The sequence below is a fragment of the Dromaius novaehollandiae genome, chromosome 2 (genome assembly GCF_036370855.1).
Source record: "Dromaius novaehollandiae isolate bDroNov1 chromosome 2, bDroNov1.hap1, whole genome shotgun sequence".
In the NCBI taxonomy this organism is placed as follows: domain Eukaryota; kingdom Metazoa; phylum Chordata; class Aves; order Casuariiformes; family Dromaiidae; genus Dromaius; species Dromaius novaehollandiae.
This window is the reverse complement of record NC_088099.1, coordinates 162,732,672-162,752,890: the sequence shown is the minus strand read 5'-3', so window position 1 is coordinate 162,752,890 and position 20,219 is coordinate 162,732,672. Positions and strand designations below refer to the sequence as shown.

The following is a 20,219-nucleotide window of genomic DNA, read 5'->3' as shown; positions in this document are numbered from 1 at the left end:
TGACAGCACTAGCAGAGTTTCCATTCAGAGCCATCTCGGCTGCAAGGCCAGAACATCCCAAACTGACACAGAGGGGTTGCAATGTCATGTCTGTTAGGGCCCATTGAGCAGCCTTTTGGCCAGAAATGAATCCTGCTGCAGGAGCTGGTCAGCTGTCCATCTAATGGAGAAGTCTGAAAGAAGGAAAATGTTGGATGCATATTTGTCTATGTGACATTCACAAGGTATGCCTGGAAGGCAATAAGGAAAAAAGAAAGGCAAATAAGAAATACTGTATTTTTCACTTAGAAGATTGTATGGGGGAAGTTCAGACCTCAGGGGAGCAACTGCACTGATTTTTTAAGAATTTTTTTTATTACTTATTGTGACCAGAGTAGCAGAGTACAACGGTCAAGACATGCTTCTGGTTTGAAAATGGGAACTTCTCAGAACAGGGTTTTGTTTGTTTGTTTGTTTGTTTTTCTTTCTTCTTCCTTTCTTTTTCAGGTGCAAGTACCCACATGAATACATGCACATATATTTTGTCCTTCCCTTGTTCATCCAGCACACGGGCAATTTGTGGACCAGCTCCCACACGCTGTTACAGACTTGACTCAGACTTTTCCTTTAGCCCTAACACTGTGGCAGTTTCATTGTAAATTGGCCCTTGCTGCTCCCAGGGACTGCGAGTACCACGGAGCAACATGAACAACAGGCTCTGCTGGTAGAAGTGGAATGAGAAAGTCCCCCGAGGAGTTCATCCTTGATCTGCCGTGCTGGCTGAAAATATTACAAAGGTTTCTAGAAAAGTGATTAAACACCAGGTATTCATCTGTATGGTATATGTGGCTGTCTTCATCCCTACATCATGGCCCTTCACACATGGAAAGGCACCCTGTAGAGGACCTACCTAGGATAGCAAAAAACACAGCAAAATACATATTATCTAAGCCTTTGACTGAAACCCAGGATTTGGAGCCCAGTGAGGACTCAGTTTATTGTTCTCTGATAATAAGCTAAGCGGTTGCATTCAAGCATTTGAAAACTGATTCCAAGAGGCAGAGATCCCCCAAAACCCAAAGCAGTATTTCCTTGTTCTGATTTTAAGAGCAGCCACTGTAAATTCATCACATACCTCTTGAGCCTCTATTACAAAGTGATGCATGAGAAAAAGAGCAATTAGATTTGAAATAAATCTTCTATATTCTTAAATATCTCAGTCAAAATCCCACATATTCACCTTAATTCCAGAGGAATTATCTTTTGGAATACCCCCAAATCCTGTCATACAGCATTCATCACCTCTCTCTGAAACATTACCTGTTTATTTCAGCTGTTCCTTGAAACAAATAGTACAATATTTGATTCCTTTATATAATATCCCTTAGGTATTGGTCTCCCAAAGAGTTGGAGGTTTAAATACAAAATATTTTAGTTCAAGCCCATCTCAGACAAACTGTTATTGATAAGACCACAGTCGTACACAGCTGACTGTCACTCAGGTGTTTATGGAAGCAGAAATAAAAATCCCATTCCACCTCACTGTTAATCAATCTTTGTCACTCCACCAAGTTCTTTTATCTGATTAAATTCTCTGTGGCTAGAAGGAAAAAAAAAAAATCCCATAGGCAGAAGCCCTGCAGCCCAAACCAGCAGGCTGAAAGAAATGCAGCACAAAGAGAAATACAGCTGTGCTTGGGAGCTGCAGGTTTCCAGATTGGTGCAAGTCACCCCAAAACCCACTACAGGAAAGGATGGAGGTGCACCAGCTCGTTTCTCCAGCACACCAATAGCCCTGTGCCAGAGCCACAGGATCCTCATACCCTGGTGTCTCCAGTGCGCCTTTTTGTTTATTCAAGCCACAACACACTGTCACAGTCCAGATATGTTGTCAGAATCTGAAGTTTTATGTCTTTCCTTGCCCTTCTCATCACTCGTCCAAGTCAACACCCATCATAAGTGCTTTTGCACTGAGACCAAACCAATACCTCATCCCTGCTGGCTCTGATCCATCAACAGAGACCTAGCCTGTAAGAGTTAGCTGGGAAGGTAGCTAATTCGTCATGGCTGGGCTGGGCACCACTAAAGGTGGTCATCTGGTTTACAACAGGTCTAAATTATATCCCAAAGGTTGTCTTTACCACTGAAATGGTCAAGACCAAGACTCCACCCCAGTCCAGGCTCCCCCTGGTCATTCGCGCAGCCCATGTTTGCTTATTCCCTGTGCTAAGCTGAGATCAAGGCCGCTTCTGGACAGAGAAATCTGGGCATACCTATGGTGTTGGCTGTAGCTTGAGAACCTCAGCTAGTGGACAAGCAGATGCAGCCAGCACAGTATCCTGTTATACACTGCCTTGTAGTCTGTTTCTAGACATAATTCTGACTTTTTTCCCTTCCCCAGAGGATGCTGAGGGTAAGCCTTTATGCCCCAAAATGACCTCACAGATAGACCCAGATGCCTGCTGCTTTTGACGGTTTGTGAATGATATTTCTAAGAACAATTGAAAGCTAGAGATTTTCTAACTAAAATGAGTGCCTTAGCCTACCAGAAGGGTGAGATGACTCCATAAGCAGCAAAAGATCAGGAGTTACCAGCAGCTCTGGACCAGGCAGGACAGAGAAAGGAGCTGGAGAAACAGCTCTGGTGGGGGTTTCTAGGCACTAGACGTCGGGTGGTGTCAGGCATATCATTAACACTCACAGAAGTCATCTTCTAGCCCTGGTGAGGAGGTCATCCCCTTGTTGCTTTCCAGTTCCCCGGCAGAAGAAAGTAGTGACCTTAGTAGTAGAAGGGTAATCCTCACTTAACTTCACGTTAGTGAATCCCAGATCCCAAAGAAACAAATAACTCCTCCTTCCTGAACACTGCACTTATTTTCTGTATAATTCTGAGCTAAGTTGGCCTGTGTTGATCCAGACTGTGTAATTCACTTTACTTCCTAAACTCTTAAGGGAATGTATTAGCCAATACCAATACTGTCTTACTATCAGTCTGTATTAATACTGTCTTTCTCTTATCAGCTTTCAGCACCGGCAGGTGATGTGTCAGCTAGTTTTTTCACTTCCCTTTAGCATGTTTTCTTGATATAGACTCTATTTGGTAATGCTTCTGAAGAAATAAATACATTTCACCTGTTCAAATGCCAATCTTTCATCTTATAAGACTTTTCTAGGGTGCTTAGCTGTTCATCCCCTCAGTATCATCTTTGTCAGTTTGTGGTCAGCAGCCTGGTGAGGGAAACACTTAAATGCAAGGTCAACAGCAAGGGAATTACATAGGTAAAAAGCAGCAAGAAGAAAGTGAGTAACAGAAAAAGTAAAGTTTCCATTGGCTTCTTATGAAGCAGGCATAAGCATGTCACTGCCTATCCTTCCCTTTCAGGAACTAGGACTTCTGTCTGGGACAGCCCTGGATTGGACAAAGTTGGCCCGAAGTGCCCTGTTTGCCAGTTTTGATGGCATGGCTCCTGCTGGGCTAGCAAATGTTCTGTAGCATGCATCAGAGTGCGACAATGCATATGGACTCTAGGACAGTGCTGTGCAAGTGATTTTTTTTTCCCCATAAAAAGCCCAGCTGGAGAGTGAGAGGCAGTGTTTTGCAGGTAGGATACATGACTTGGAGCAAGAAGAGGCTTCTGATTTTGTGAACTCTTGGTCCCCTGGCACAGTCAGTTTTCCTGTCTGACAGAGGGAAGGGAATGTCAACATTGCTTAGAGCAGACTGCTATGCCTTGTGACTTGGCCAGCCTCAACACATACAACATAGCTTATAATAATGTTCATTATTGTTCATTAAATTTTGTGATGAAGTAGCAGCACTTAAATTTCAAATACTCATAAATTCCTTCACTTAGGCAAAATATTAGTAGATAAATATCATTTTTATCATTGGATAGTTGGGGAAGATTCCTCTAGTGATGCTACTGATGTTACCACAATGGACGCAGCTTGTGCCTGATGGCACCGTTTACCTCGGTTGTGATGATGCTTGACCTAGACTTCCCCTCTCTACACTGACCATCCATCAGCTTGTGAGAGGCAGGCAGACAGACTCAGGAGGAAAACAGCTACTGCCTGGGACACTTGGTACCTGAAGGTAGTGGGCTGGCTCTGTATTGTGAAAGTGAGTCTCTGATATACTGTGCTAAACCACTACTCCAGTTGTTCCAAACACACAGATGTTTCAGTCTCAAAATTGCAAGATTTCCTCCAGAACTATTGTTCTTCCAGGATTACTCTGGAGTGGGTCAGGCCCAAGTCCTGCCCTCTGCAATCTAAGCAAAAGTATATGAAAAACCTATGGCACAGTTGTGGGACCAGAATAAAGTAAGGGCCAAGAAATTGCCTCTTCTTTCACCTCCCGGTATACCTGGCCCTGTTGCAAAGGAACTGGGCAGCCCTGAGCTATTTCCCTTGTCGTGGTTGCACCCATTCTGTATTTTATCAGGAGCTGCCAGTAAGTTTATGCAGCACACTCATCCTGTGATCTGTTGGGCTGAGATTTGAAGAATTTGGATACAGCATGTTGGAGGGCCATGAGGCAGGTGATACAAACAATTCAGGGCAGCTGTGGATTTTACAAAGGCCGTTCAGAAATGTATGCAAAGATACGGAAGATAGCAACTGGGTTGAATTTTAGCCCTGTGGAAGTGCAATGTGAATACAACTGGCAGAAGCCACAGGCGACCAGGAGTCACCAGTGTGGACACCACCAGGTTCAGCCTCTTAGCCTGGTGAATGGACTATGTGAGCCCGTGGCATTGCCGAGAGCAGCACTCCATTACCAGAAGCTTTTTTGTTGTTGTTTTGCCTTAAAAAAAAAAAACACACAGAAGTAGCCTTTTTTTTCTTGTTGAAATTATATTTTATAATTTTTATTTTGTTGTTGATTTTGATCAGCTCCTCTAGGTCAAAATATTTCTCTCTAAAAAGCTTTTAATGGATGCCATTCAGTTATTTTCCATTCCCAATATTACGATTTCTCTTAACACACCTTTGACAGAAACTGAATAAGGACACAAATTCTGTTGAAGGCAGAAAACAGCCGCATCACAGAAGATGTAGGCTGAGCAGGGTGACACATGTACTATCCTGTCCCTTGGAAACATTTAGAAATGAAAATATTTTGTGTTTCAGCTGTGTTGTATGGGTTTGAATTTTTCACAAAAAGTTCATTTTATATTTGACATTGCATAAGAAACAGTTTAACATCAGTAACAGAAAACACCAGCATCACTTGTTCTGCGGTGATGCAAGGGAAGAAAATGAGAAAGAGAATATACAAGGTAAAAGAGAATCTGGACTAAATTATTTATGTTACAAGGAGGGGAAGGAAGATATTTTTCTTATAGCTTTTACCTAAATTACACATCCCATTTCTTTAAAAGGAGTACTTTGCCAATATTGATAGAAATTTGTAGAAACACCAGAAAATGAACATGTTTAGTTTTCAGTTAATTACTAATTAGTGGAATACTCTTCTTGTTTTTCAACTCCTCCTTATATTTTATTGAGGCATCTTTTCCTAAGGATTATAATGCCTTCATTGTCTATCAGATCTGACAGTTAAGATGGGATTAGAATCAGGATTAAACTTATGTTTGCCCTCTTACTGGTTCCGGAAGATATTTATAGGCAAAACAGTGCTTTTGCAATGTAACTACCGAGTTTGGATGAAATAATCAGTTGATGCACAGTTCTGAATGAACATGGTTTTAAGGTTTTTCTGGAAATCTTTCTTCAAGCAAATTCTGTATACAACTGTTGTTAGTAAAATATGAATGATAGGCTTGTTATCTCACAAGCACTAACAAAATATAATCATCTGGAGTCTCAACAGTCACTTGTAGAAAAGCCTTTTTAACTCCCTTATTTTTGCAACTTCTGTTTCATACAACATGATCACATATTGTTCAAGTACCTTGCTGTAAGTCTGGTGCAGCTATTGTCATATAAGAAGTCACAGAGCTTCTAATAAAGACTTTTCACTTTTACTGAGTTACTGACGCTACACAATGATAGTTGATGAAATTATAGTTTTAGGTAGATCTAACTCTCCTTATAAGAATTATAATCCAGTTAAGAAATTAGGATTAACCTTATTACTTTTGGGGAAAAGTAATTGTTATAATTTAATTATCATAAATTTTAATTTCTCACCTGAAAGATGCTGACATTATCTATGGCCCTGTTAAGGAGTTGGTTCCGTACAAATTCAAAGGCTCATATTCTGACATTTCTTTCTGTAGCCCATTTTTCAACATTTCTTAGCTAATTCAATTCACTGGATGTGTCAGGTCTTATGACTTGAATATTACCAAGAGATCCATAAGCTCAAGAGTTGAATTACATGGCTTTAGCAAACTGAATTAGATTATGTGCATATAATTTTGATATCTGTATCCAACAATTGTCTGGGTGTATGGGGAAAAGCAGGACGACAACATTTTCAGATGCACAATCAAGCTGATAACTACAGTTAAAGTAAGTGTGTTTCACAGAAAGTTGCTTCTAAAAGAACAAAACAACTAGTCAATGTTTTTGGCAAGAGATGTCTTAAGTTCATCCAGGAGTTTTAAGAGGAATGAATAATTTCTATTTTTTCCAATCTGGTTTGCTTCAGACACCCTAAATAGAGTTTTTTTCTTCGGTGAGTGTCTACCAACTGGATGAATTGAGAACTGGTAATCCCAAAATGGTTGTACCCCAAAATTATTTAGTGCATTTTAAAGTCTTGGTCTAAGTATTCAGATACTTCTGAGACATGTTGGTGAATGACTAATCAAAAAAACTCACTTTTCTAGTTCTTTATATCTTACCTTGACCAGAAAACAAAACAAAACAACCAAGCAAACACCATATCCCAAAATGCAATAAGCTAACATCCTTTCTTTTTTCTTTCTTTCCTTCTTTATAACTTTACTCACATTAGGAAGAAAAGTCCTCATATTGAAGCATCCTAAAAGGCTTTAGGTGAATTTCCTGTCAGCTCAGCACAGAAGATTTAAGTCAGCCTTATTCTAACAGAATAACCAAGTATTTCTGTTAGGGTTCTCCAAAGCTGAAGCCTGGAGTCAGACTACAGGTCAGTAGAAATGGAAGATGAGGGAGAACTGATCTTCTTTTGCTAATTTTGCAAGAAAGAGGGGAACTTAGTGTTGCTAAAAGTGCTGTCTATCTTATGGATTTAATTCTCTTGTGAAAGTTTCCAAGATCTTCCTATGATGTTCTTTAAATTAAAAAAAAAAAAAAAAAAAAAAAAAAAGAAAGAAAACACCAAACAAACTAGACCCACAGGTGATACTTATTTCAGTTTTAGTCCCTGGGGTGCCATTGTCTGCAGCTTAATTATCAGTTAGAGCAACTACCACGCAAGCATGTAAAGCACAATTCATGTTATCCTGATTTTAATTGATGCCTACATGAAATTATTACTCTAACTAATTGCAGCTGCTTTCTGCCAGGAAGAAAAGGTTGGGGGGGAGAAGAAGGAAAAGGATAAGAGGTGGGATGATGAGGTATTTCCAAAAATAAATGTTGCATAGGTTATTATATATTATCTCTATTTAAAAAATAGTGTCAAATTTTGAGTTGTTGCAAAAGGCTTTGGTTAAAGCTGACTGGAATAAATCAGTATTGGATTTACAGGACAAGTTTGCATTCAGATGTTTTTGGTGCTAGGACGTCACTCTAAGGTTGGGCTGGTTAAGATCTATTACTCCAATTTTTTTCTTCATTTTTCACTGAAATATATTTTCCTAGATAGCAAAGCTTTTCATGGAGATTATTATCATCTAAAATATGGCAAAAGGAGAGTTCTGAAGTCTATCACAGGATCTCCTGTCATTTCCAGAGATACAAAAATAGAAAAAAAAAAAAACTTTTTTAGCAACTATTATGACATAATTATATTCTGCCTGAACATTCAGAAGTTTTGTTTCCTTTCCAGTGAAGAATATAAGGAGGAAGAGACAAGTGAAATGGGATGAAGCAGTATTGACAGAGGACATGAGAAGTCAAAAGTCATCATGAAATATAATTATCTTTCACTTTTTCTCCTCTACAGGGGCTCACCTGCACAATGAGGCAAAGAAATACCTACCAGTACCAGCAGCAGAGAATTTACTGAATTAAAACCGAAACTGTTCTACACTTGTCATTCTTTTGTAATAAAAATTTTTCATTTGGTGAGATATGGCAGAATTGGGAAAGAGCTCTTCCTAACCTCTGGAATGATTATGTCTGTGCCTTAACACTCTCAGTCAGGTAGTTTTGGAAAGACTGGATCATCCCAGTCTATTCACAAGCACTGAAGCTGCTATGCAAGAGGCTTTCATGCTGTGCTTATAAGAGGCCATTGAAATAAACTCACTGCATCGCTCAAGATCTCTCTAAAGATGAATTCCTGTTGTTTAAATTTTGCCCCGATTTCCCCAGCAATGCCATTTTGTCACTGCAAGCTTTGTTGCTTGCAGTGTTTGTTGCTTTCAGCATATTTTCTTCTTGCTGGTGTGCATCAGGGTTTTACATTCCCTTTAAATGTCCCTTAGACATGAGTCCCATGACAGCAATAAAAAGAGGCAAGGAAACCTGAGACTGTGCATGCAACAGCCTCAACCTTAGCAGAGTCGGCTGCTTCCTCTGCTGGGAATGCATCGTTACCTTTGGCTGCAGGACGGCACTGATCTTTTGAGAAATCTGTAGGCTCTGAGCTTTGGTTGTTAATGAATTTAAGAAACTTTTGTTGGAATTAGTTAAATGTGCCTTTCCTGCCTTTAGGACAACTCCTAGACTCATTCTGTCTTCAGCTGTGCAAGCACAGCTGTTAGCGCAAGATGTACTGATACAGCTGAAGGCAGATCTTTCCCCCCTTTATGTGGTCTGTATCCAGAACTCGTACCAAATTATTTAGCAGAGATGTCTTACTCCATGGCTCTTCCACTGTATCATCTGGACAGGACTCTAAATCTTTGATGTGAAAATCAAAAATTGTGGTATGAGCAGTATACACTGGAGAGGAGTAGAAACCCAAGGCGTCTGCTCAGCAACATATCTCCACTTCCCTGAGGTGTCCCAGCAACCTCATCATGCACCTCTGACCGCAGCCAAAGACTGGTGATGGTCTCCAGCTGTCTGCAGCAGCATTTATCTTGAGAAATCTCCACAGCTGCTCTTCTGGCGAAGGAGAAACGCTGCTGTCAGGAAGGAACTGTGTTCCTATGCAAGTCGTCTTCTAGTAACAGCCATGTAAAGCCACGTCTCCAGGTCTGTGTAGAGCTGCTGAGTTTCTCTGCCATCGGATGGGGATCCTACTGCAAGCGGGCAGGGCTGTGAGCAGAGATCAGGAGCAGAGCTGGAGTGATTTGGGAAGGGAACTGACGGAGAGCAGGGGAGGAAGTAAAGGACACAAGAAATGCAAATGCTAGCTTGAATTAGAAGTCTACCTGGACAAGCATTATCTTCACTGCTTTTAAACACTAAGTCAGTAACTAGTTCAGTGCATTCTTGGAATCATGCGATTAGCACAAAATACCATTAATACATCATAATAACAGAAATATGAGGAACTCCTGATTTTCCTTAACTAATGAAAAAGCTCCATAGGCTCATGGAACACAGTTCTTCAAAGCCATCACAACATGATGGTATGCTATCACCTTCTCACACAGCAAAAAAAATCAATTTGCTTTCTGACAAGTCTACAGAACAGAAGTGGATGATTCACTATAACCTCCCATTAACTAGTGACATATGGATACATTTTCTCTGTGAGCTTTGCTTCTTCCTCCCAACTGATGGATTCAGACACATCTTCTCGAAGTGAATACTTGCTACTCTCTCTGAGTTACTCACAAAATTGTGACTTTACTGCTGCACTTTTCTGCTATGCTTTATTTCCTCCTTGCACCCAGCAGAATAGCAAAGGGAGCTGAAGAATGACCTAAAAAATGGAGGGCAAAAAACAAAACAAAACAAAACAAAAAACAAGTTCTGACCAGAAGACTGTCTTCTGACACCTAGTTCTACTGTGACATAAAGAAAGGCTACTTCATGGCTTTGCAGCACTTTGGTGCTTTTCTGCTGAGCCACAACACTATCCAACAATTCAAAATTCAAGGTGTCACCAGCACTTCCTGAGCAGCAGAGAGCAGTTTTTCCTTCCCTTTGGCCCCTTCAGATTTTTATTGTCCCTTGTGCTATGCATAAAAGGGAATCTTGCATGTCATCTGATGACGATTTGCATTCGCTCTGTGTTCTTACCATGTAGCTCACAGTGAACCATTGGATCAATTCATAGTATGGAATAATCCATGTAAGTAAAGTTCTTAGCTAAAGATCACCCCAGTACCTGCTTTTTTTCATGTAGAAGTAAATTGCCTTTTCATAAAGAAGACCACATGGCGAGAAGAAACTACTTTTATCATTTGAATAGCACAAACAGCTCTTGACAAGCTGTGCAAAAATGGAGATGTCCAAATCATAAATGTTGATTTTTTTTCCCCACATCAAAGTATTTAGAAATACATAACAGTATTAATAAAAAAAAAATGGAAGAAAGCATGTATCAGGTAAGGAGTAAGAAAAATGTCTGAAAAAAAAAGTTTGCATATTTATTTTGGGTCTTGTTTTTGTTCTGGGGGGAAAAAAAGAAAACAAAAAGTCCTCCATGACATTCTGTATAACGCTTACAGAATTTTTATATATTGGCTCCTCTTTTTTTTTTTTTTTTAACCTTATTTCATGGTGTTTCAAAGTAATATTATCTACCATTTCTGGCATACCACAATATATGAAATTTATTTGAAATATTTCAGTTCAGCATGGTTAAAATACTTAAGGACATCTGCTACTTAGTAGTGATTGAAAAAAACTTATCTTATCTGATAATCAACTTCTTTCCTGTTTGCTATAATGAAGCACTTGAACATCCAGATTAGAGAGTCTTCGATTTGTAATATAATGAAACAATTTATATGAAAATGTTGAATATTTTGATTAAAAACACAAACAAAAGACACTTTGTTCCATCAAAGGAGATAAGATATTTCAGTCTTTAATAACAGCAGCTGCCCTTTATGATTTGGAAAATAGATAGTATTGTTATTTCAAAAACCAGATAGTTACTTCCACAAGCCAGCTACATTGATGTACAGAACAGCATTAGACCACATGCCATGACACAATGCAAATGTGATTGAAATACATAAACTAAAAAACAGTCCATGGAGACATTTTAGAAACTTTAAAAAAAATAAATCCTATTTTATTATTCAAGAAATTTAAAAGATACTTGTTTTCACTCCAATTTAGAATGAAAACAAAGGATGAAATAACAAAAAAAATCCTAGAAGCTCAAAGCTTTTAACTTTAATCTTTTCCATTCCTCACTTGCATCCTGTTACACTGGATTTTATTTAACTACAAGAGAAATTTTGTGCAAAAAGTAAGTTAACTTCAAAGCAAATTAATGGTCCCTCTTCTTCCTCTTGGAATTAGCATCCTCAGTTGTTCTTGTCGTAGACAGGCTATCTACTATCACTCTTGGCCAGGGTCTCAACATTGCTTCCTTTCCCCCTGGAGCAATAATATTCAACTATTTTGTTCTCCTTGATTTTGCTTTGCTTTGCCTCAGCACCTCACCTAAATAAGATGAGATTGGTGATCGGGAGTTCACAGTGTGAACTCTCGTGGGAAACCATACAAATACAAAGGCACAAGGTACATCCACACAGCTCTGTTGACCTCATTCATCACTATATAAGCACTCAAAAATCTGGCCCATAAGGTTCTGCACTCTCCCCTTTGGCTGCCTGATTCCTGCCTAACAGAAAAAGGTCAAGTACAGTTGTGTGTATTTTCTTTGTATTCCTTGGAGTGGAGTCAAGTCCAGAGGGAAATTACTGTCTTATGGCTGTGACCAGGAAAAGTGGCTAACCTAAGGCCCTTTAGTTATGGGGTCACCAGAGCGGATCTTGGCACGAGTTCCTCTCAGAATATGATCATCTGAAGGCATATCTATCCCAAAACCTGTTCATGGCTGCTAACACAAAAATTCAGATTTCTTCATAAAGCCATACTTGTAGTGAGAGAAACACTGCCTTTGTGATACGATAACCTTTCACAGAGCAGACCTGCTCGATATATGCTGTGTACTCCCTGAAGCATTGCCTTCTGGAAGCAACCTTTTAAGACATCCAGTCGTTCTTCTATGCCAAAACAGAAGAATAAGCTCATACCTTTCTGCACTCTATCTTTAAATGGCCCAAAAAATGTAACTGGCAGCCACATATAATCTTCTGTCTTTGCTGTGAAATTTCTCCTTGCATTCAGCCTCAATATGCTGAATTTAATGTCATAGTTATTTAGACTGATCAAAAAAAAAAAAAAGAGCAAAGCAGAAATTTTGCTCAAAAAGAAGAATCATATCGAGACACATAGATGGGAATTTTGACTGCCAAACAGAGCTGCTTAAAAGCTAAGAGTTCTTTAAAAAAGAAGCTGTCTAAAAACAAAAATGTAATTTCTTAGCATTTTTCTCACAATTATCTCCCACAGTGTGTTGAGAAACTAGAGAGGCTGCAGCAAAGGGTTACAAAGATACTTAAGAGCACAGGACCTATAAAGTGAGGTTGAGGGGCTGAGGGACATCAGATTATGTAGTCTGGTGAAAAGGGACAATCTAAGCTCAGTCTTCACCTATGTGAAGAACAGTTATTGAGATGATGGAGCCAACGTATCCTCCATAGTGACAGACAAAGGGCAATGGCCCGGCATGAGAGGTTCAGGCTGGACACTAAGATAAACCACTTCACTAGTAAGGCCGTGCAGCACTGGAACAGGCGATAGCATAGCTGCAGACCCTCCATCCACGGAGGTTTTCACCTTTGGCAAGCTAAGCCTAGCTGACTTGATCCATCGATCCTGGTGTTGATGACACCCCTGCTCCAAGCAGGCAGCTGGACTAAATGACTCCAGAGGTTCCTTACAACCCACATTGCTATGCTTCCTCTTTAACATGCCATGGAAAATACCATACAAAAGGAATATTTCACAAATTATATGGGCATTTTTTTTTCCACATCTGAGAAAAAAAACTTTTCAACACAGGCACATGAAAAAAATAACAACATGTCCTCATCCTGTTGTGTAATGATGTACGATGAAAATTTGAAAGAATAAACAATGTTATGCAATGACAAATGCAAAATGCGATGATGCAGGCTACAATTCTCAAACAAATGTGTTTTTATTACCTTTAGAAACAAAAATATTTTGATACTCCTCGTTACCCTGCTAAGAAATACTTGCCACATGGCTGGTTTTGTTGCATTTGATACAAACGCAACCCATCTGGAGAAAATGTCTGAGGGAACCAGCTGTTGAACCAGCAAGAAGGCTTTCTTTGGGCTACTCTCTTCTGGCTGAGAGAATACTAAGTCCCTTTAATTAGTGTTCTGCTAAATAGAGTTTGGATTCCTGTCCTGCTGTTGTATACAAGATGAAAAGGTACCCTCTATCCTTTCCACACTCCCAGGACACTCTTTCACTTGGTATAATAATTGTTACAACGCATCCATAATGGCTACAGCTGGGCAACATTTTCCTAACAAACCAGAAATAATCTGCAAAGCTTTCAGCAATCTTGGGCCAACTTCTGGCTTTGTGTCAGGCAGCCTGAGCACATATTCTGGGCACAGCCCTATGCCAGATTTTGGCTGAAACCTGTCCAGGAATGCTTATGCCAGGAAGGATTTTCAATGTCATCTGGAAGTCACACCAGGCAGTTGATTTTGTGGTTACAAAGGCGCAGCAAGGCCAAATGCAGTACTTTTAGATGAGCTACGTTTCTGAGCCCTTTTGAAAACAGAGCTCAGATACAAAACTCTTGAGTATGAACTTACAGACTACAAACCGAAAGTAAGAATGCAGTGTCTTTCAAACCCTCTGGCACAGAAATCCACTGTTTCTCACAGCCTCAGCTGGATTTTCTTTGCTTGTATTTCATTAAGACAGTATTTTTCAGAGGACAGCTATAGGTAACATTTTGCTTTTGCTTGCCTTTTCACAGTAAATAAGTCTAAGCCCACAAATTTGAGACTATCCTCTGAGACAGGTGCAGTTAGCTATGAAGTGGAGGGGAAAAGTCAAAGCGGAACAGAACAGTCCCTTTGCTGGACGTGTCTCCTTGGATTTTCATAAATGCTTTACTTACCATGCAGTACACAGCTGTCTAGGAAGCAAGATTGTGTATGTATATATATAAATAGATATGTGTATATGTATTTGTATGTGTATATTTGTGTATATATGGATATATAGATATAAATAGAGAGAGAGGGAAGGAAAGACAGGTCCATTAATGAAGACCTAGGTCTATCTTTGACAAGAAAATAAACCATGGACTTGGAATAAAAGCAAATGAAAACAGAAGGAAACCTCCTAATTTTGAGTAAAAGTATATCAATGGTTTGGATGATATGTATTCAGTGATTTCAGTTGAATTAGATAGTAAATACACAGAACTACTGACAGCTATTTAAAATATGTTGTGGAGAGGTTCCAAAGATTTATACATGGCATCAGTCTTCCAGCATTTGACCATGGTAATTAGTGTTTGATAAGTCTAACTTCCAACCCTAATGAGTAACAAGATGAATATCAAGAAAAATATAAAAATAAACCAAAACCATCTAGTGGGTAACAGAGCTATGAGGAATAAGCTGTGTGAGTTTATAGAAAAACAAATCATGCCAACCAGACTTGATTGCTTTTCTTGAGCAGTTATAAATTAAATTAAAAAGAAAAAGAACAACACAGAACATGTATCTGGATTACACTAAAGCACTGGCTATGGCATCGCAGGGAATTTTACTTAGAAATTTCATTTAAAACATCGTGAGTGCAAAAATTGCCAGAGAGAGCAGAAAGAGGCTATAGAGCCACAGAAGATAATGCTGGCACAGCAGAAAGTTGGTGGGATGCATCTAAAATGCTGCAGGAATCAGGGATAGTCCCAGCCTAATCAACATCCCTGGCAGTGACCTGCCATAAGGAGATAAGCAGCATGTAGAGGGTTTTTGACGAAAGGGATGCTACCAGCACCCATGGAGTAAAAATTCTACCAGAACGGGGCACTCAGTGACTAGGCAGGCTGACAACAAATAACTAACCCAGATCCATGTTAGAAAAATACAAGCCATGTTGCTACGCATATAAGGAACACAGACTCTGAATTCTTCATGACAGGAAGCATTGCCCTTCTGCATTTGTACAGCACCTAGCACACTGGGACATGATCTCAGCCACAGCCACGATGAACTCATGTCTTGCAAATTAGAGCGGAGAGCAAAAACATGATGGCAATTCAAGCTGTCAAGATTTACATACAGCCGCTCAAGCAAGAGGATGAATTATCACACAACTGAACTCACCACCATATGTTCTGTGCATGAATATCCACAGTTTCCCTCCACCTTCTCCATGTAGAATTAATTATTTGTGAAGCAACATTTATTCACCACTTATTCAAATAAGGAACAGAAAATGCATTTTGCCTACTAGAGGAAAATACATTTCCCTCTTTCCCATGTATTTGCAATTGCTTGCCAAGAACCAGAAGAAATTCCAAAGGGGATGGGATTTTTATGTTAAAAATGAGATTATCCAGTGTTAGAAAGCTAATGCTAACAGAAAAATTTGGAGAGGATATTAAACTTCATGTGTCAAGGCTTGTTCCAGTCTCTTTCACTATAAGTTAAATTAGTTTACATTTCACACAGGAGAAGAACTCTGAGTTTCCAGAAAGCAGGTAATTCATTGAAAGTTTAAGCTACATATTACTATATGGTAACTTGCTCCTTTGCTTTACCTCTCTACCAAAGGATCAGATTACCCCACGTATGCTTCTTGCATAGTCTTTCCCTCTAGACCATCTTTGTATCAACCACAGTGACCAAAAGGATCCTAGACTCAGGGTCCTTGGGTTTGGCCTTGGCACCCCAAATACATCCTTACCCAACAGCCTTCCTCAGATCATAAAACAACAGAGCCACTGGGTAATACACGCAAAAGTAAGCAGCATGATACCATTTAAACAGATAACATTTGCAGACTAATGTGAACTGCTTGAGCCCACAGCAGAATAGATACAGGCAGTACATCTATTAGCTGTAAATGAATAAAACAGTATTTATAAAATGGGTAATTTGGATCTGATTAATGTTTATAAATGTGTTTACATAAGAATTGGATATTAACCTATAGCTTTAAAGGGTTTAATTAGCCTTGGAATATTGTCTCACTGTACAATGAAAAATAACTAATTCACAAAGGAAAATGCAAAGGAAATCTGCAAGCGCAAATGAGGTCAATTAATTAAGCAATTTACATAAATTTGAATGGTTATTTTCAGGGCATTTTTGACACTTTGCACTTCCTATTCCTATCACACCAGCAAAAATACTTGTCTGTCCCTCTATTTATATGATACATCAATCATCTCATGGGATCACAGAATACCAGCACACACTGCGGTCTAACAGCTTCCACACAGAAGCTTTCTGAACCATGCAGAATCTAGCATCCCATTTCCAGCTGTACTATCTTATCACCAGCAGATGCATTTACAGGCTGTTATAGCTTCATTCTTACCTCCAAATGGAGAAAAGAATATGAAATATGACTTCATCTCCATTACATTTTTACACCCTGAATACCAAACAGATGGTAACAATTACAGATGGGAGGATATTTCTCACACAAGAAGCCAAATGCTGCACAGCTCACTAGCTGAAATCTGGAACAATTCACTTAATGCATTTAGTTTATCCAGATCTGAGTTGGTGAAAAAGGGGAAAGGAATTTGGCCTAACAGTTTTATATCCCCATGGTTACCCTGGGAATACGACAGCAGCAGCTTACTCTTAACACAGCTGAGTCCACACAGGTCCTTTGGTTTCTTCCTATTATCCTTATAATCACCAAGGCAAATTTACTAACTCAGATGCAAGATAACTTGCTGGAGAATGATGAGCTTTCGGTGGCAATTTTGCGCTCTCTACACTTGTTTCCCAGAGTAGTCTCTAGCAGGTGTACGAGAGAGACCGTTCCCCAGGCTGGATTGCTCAGTGCTGGTGGGGCTGCCTTGATCTACCAGACTGAAGCAACAACTCAAGAGCCGACAGTCTGCAGGGAGCACCTAATGCAACTGTCTAACACAGCCTTATATTTTACTATAATGTAACATTGCACCTCTTCTGGTAAACTCTTGACACTGGGTTGCATGGACTATGCCACTAATGAGAACAGCAGTTACTGGGTCCTGCCATTTCATCCCCTATCTATCTAATGCAGTCACAGGTGAACTTTTTACTGGAGTATTTCTCGATTTATACAGTGACTCCTAAACTACAGCCTCAACTGATGTAAATGGCATTACTTAACTGAAGCCAATGACTGCCAGTGTCAGCCAGAGTGACTTACAGCAGTTGGCAGCTAGGCTTTTGTACATGATATATGTCAAGTGTTAGCATATAAATGAGTATAATGTTCTGCAACTGAAAGAAACACAAACGAAACTAGTAAGTATTTTTGTTTTGCTTTGTTTTGTATTACCTTTGAGAATATTCGAGATTGAAAAAAAAAAATCCTTCTCAAGACTGGCCTTAAAATTAAATCTTGAAAATCTGTATGCAGTGAAATCTGTGAACTTCTGGGGTAGCTGTAAGAATGCATTTGAATTGCTTCATCATGCTTTACTTGATTCTGATTCTTTCTAATGATTGCATTTTTTTGCCTACAGATCAACATATATTTCAACTTCAGGAGGGTTTTTTTTTTTTTTTTTTCCATTTAGGAAATGTCGTTTTCAACCATTTCAACATTTATCCCCTTGCTGTTTTTGCCAGACTGAATTTTTCCTGCAAACATTAGTGACTGGAACTTTCATTTTTGGAATCCATTCTATTATCATAGATGAGATAAACAGACCACTTTCTCTAATTTATTGTTTTTTCTTCTATTATATACAACTGTAAATTTTCACAAACAGCAAAGCTCATATGCTTGCTTTCACTTAATGCCTTGCCAGATCATTTTACCTTCTTTATGCTGCTAAGTACCACTAAGTCACTAAGTCTCTCAGGTACATTATTGCCATTGCTAAAAAACAGCAGCAGGAGAACTTACTTCCCAAACTTTCACACGCTGCTGGCTTCTCTATAGAGGCTGCTTGTTCAGCACCCACAGTGTTTCCATCTGTCCAGACTCAGTCTAGTCGTGTAGAAAGCAGCACTTCCACAGAGCTAAAAAGAAAAGATATATTAAGAAAAGGAGAAGTGATTTAGACAACCAACAGCTGGTAACATGTCTGAGAAGATCTATGCGATCAAGACACACACTTTTCCCAAATTTTATCTGTTCCTCTTGCTGGGCTGACTGTGCTTCGGTTAAACTGCCCAGCAGATCCATCACAACATGGATCGTTGCAAGCAGAACTTCCTACTCTTGATGACTTTGTTATCAGGAAGAATTCCTCAGGACTAGGGTTGAATTCCTAGTGATAAACATGAATGAAGAAAGGTCTTGCAGACCTATCATCAATCTGACAATGAAATTATTCACTAGGTGTGCAGGTGACTGGTAAGTAGGAAGTTGAAAACAAGATTTCCTCACGCTTTGATAAATTCTTGGATCCCTAGGCCCAAGATTACTCTAAGGATGCACATTCTGGCCTTTTCCCATCCCTTTCCATGAGAAACTTTGAAAATTTTGTTATCTTCCTGATGAAGTGTCCCGATCCAATATCGGGGGGGGGGGGGTTTCGTTACGATCCCAAGGACAAGATTAAGACGCTAAAACCGGTCAAATATCATACAACCTTTTAACTTTATTTTCCATGGAGTGGGGAGAAAAGGTGGGGGGAGAAGGCGAAGGGGAGGAAAGAGAGAAAGAAAGAGAGAGAAAAGGGGGAGAGAGAAAGAGATATCACCACCCGTGGATCCAGCGGCGTCTCGTTGTCCTCTTCACCCTGGGTGTAAATTTTAGCGATGCGCGTGCAGTAATTACAACTCGAGCAGGGTCCGACCCTAGGTTCCCGCTGAAAAGTTCAGAATGACACGCATGCAGTAGTTACAGCTCGAGTTGGGTGCCTCCAAAGAGGGACCCCAAACAAAGAAATCCCTGGGCAATTATAGCTTTTTCAAATTAAGTTTCCCACCCCTCACGCGGTAGTTCAGACCAATAGTAATTTTTGGGTCTGGGGTCTCCTGCTCCCTATTGGGTCTCATCGTTGTTCCCAGGCAGGCTGCTTTTCTCCCTTATCTTTACTGTTGCGGTTTCTGCTGACAGATGTGTTTTGATTCCTCGGGCTCTGCCCTTCTTTCTCAGGGCCCTGACCAACAGGCGTTGTTCCAGCAATTAGTACTGCCCCAGCAGTGACAGTAGGTGTTATCTTCCAAGGTCCTGACGAGGAGGATATAATCCAGACCCCCCCCCAAATTAACACTGTTTCAGCAGTGAGGGGAGGCTTTGTTTCCCAAGGTCCTGGCAGGCCTTATTTCAAAGCCTTGACATCCTCCCTCCCGGAGTGTGAAGCATAGGAATGCAAACTGCTTGTAACTCCCTTATCTTTCCAGTCTGCACCAGCTCTGGGGCCCTTTCTCACTGAACTAGGGAGTGCGGCTAAGCAAGTTTTATAGAAGTTGTGTTAAGCAGCAGTAATTTGCAGTCCAGGTCCCAAAGTCTCTGTCCGATCGTGGTCCGGTTCAGCGCAGGCTCGGTGTGTCCTGGGTGGTCGCAGGGAGACCATTTCAGGGGTCGCAGCAGCTCAGTCCTGTTTCCGCTGGGAACAGATGGCTTGTTCGGGGTTATGGTTTGCTTGCACCTTATGTACCAAGAAATGTTTAAGGCAAAAGTTCACTCATCTGTCCGCCACATGAAGGAACAGAAAAAAAAAAAAAATCAAAATGTTTTACAGGATGGAATTGCTTTCCCAGCTGTAATTCAATGCACAATCTAATCTAAGGCATTTAAAAGCTGCAATATCTGTTTTAAAGTTTATGACCCTCTGGGAATTACTCTTTGGCTCCTGTGAGAAAACACTGAAGTCCCTGGGCTGAAAGGGAGGGCTTGGGTGAGCAAAACTTCAACGGCACCATGGAAAGAAATGCAAAGCCCACACTTGTCTTTTCAGATCGAAGGCAAAGCTTTGTCTGCTGTGCTGTTTGGAGCAAAAATAATGG

At 40.0% G+C, this 20,219-nt stretch overlaps 1 long non-coding RNA gene across 2 annotated transcripts; it reads right to left on the bottom strand.

Annotated features, from left to right (window-relative positions):
- Positions 1–7,967: 7,967 nt before the first annotated feature.
- On the bottom strand, positions 7,968–19,153 carry LOC135327642 (uncharacterized). Of its 2 annotated transcripts, none has more exons than XR_010388067.1 (3): positions 18,971–19,153; positions 18,166–18,281; positions 7,968–9,353 (listed from the first exon to the last, which is right to left on the bottom strand). It is a non-coding gene; the product is annotated as an uncharacterized LOC135327642 (long non-coding RNA). The 2 variants fall into 2 exon arrangements; XR_010388066.1 differs by having other exon boundaries at positions 7,968–9,306; positions 18,971–19,144.
- Between the last annotated feature and the right edge of the window lie 1,066 nt (positions 19,154–20,219).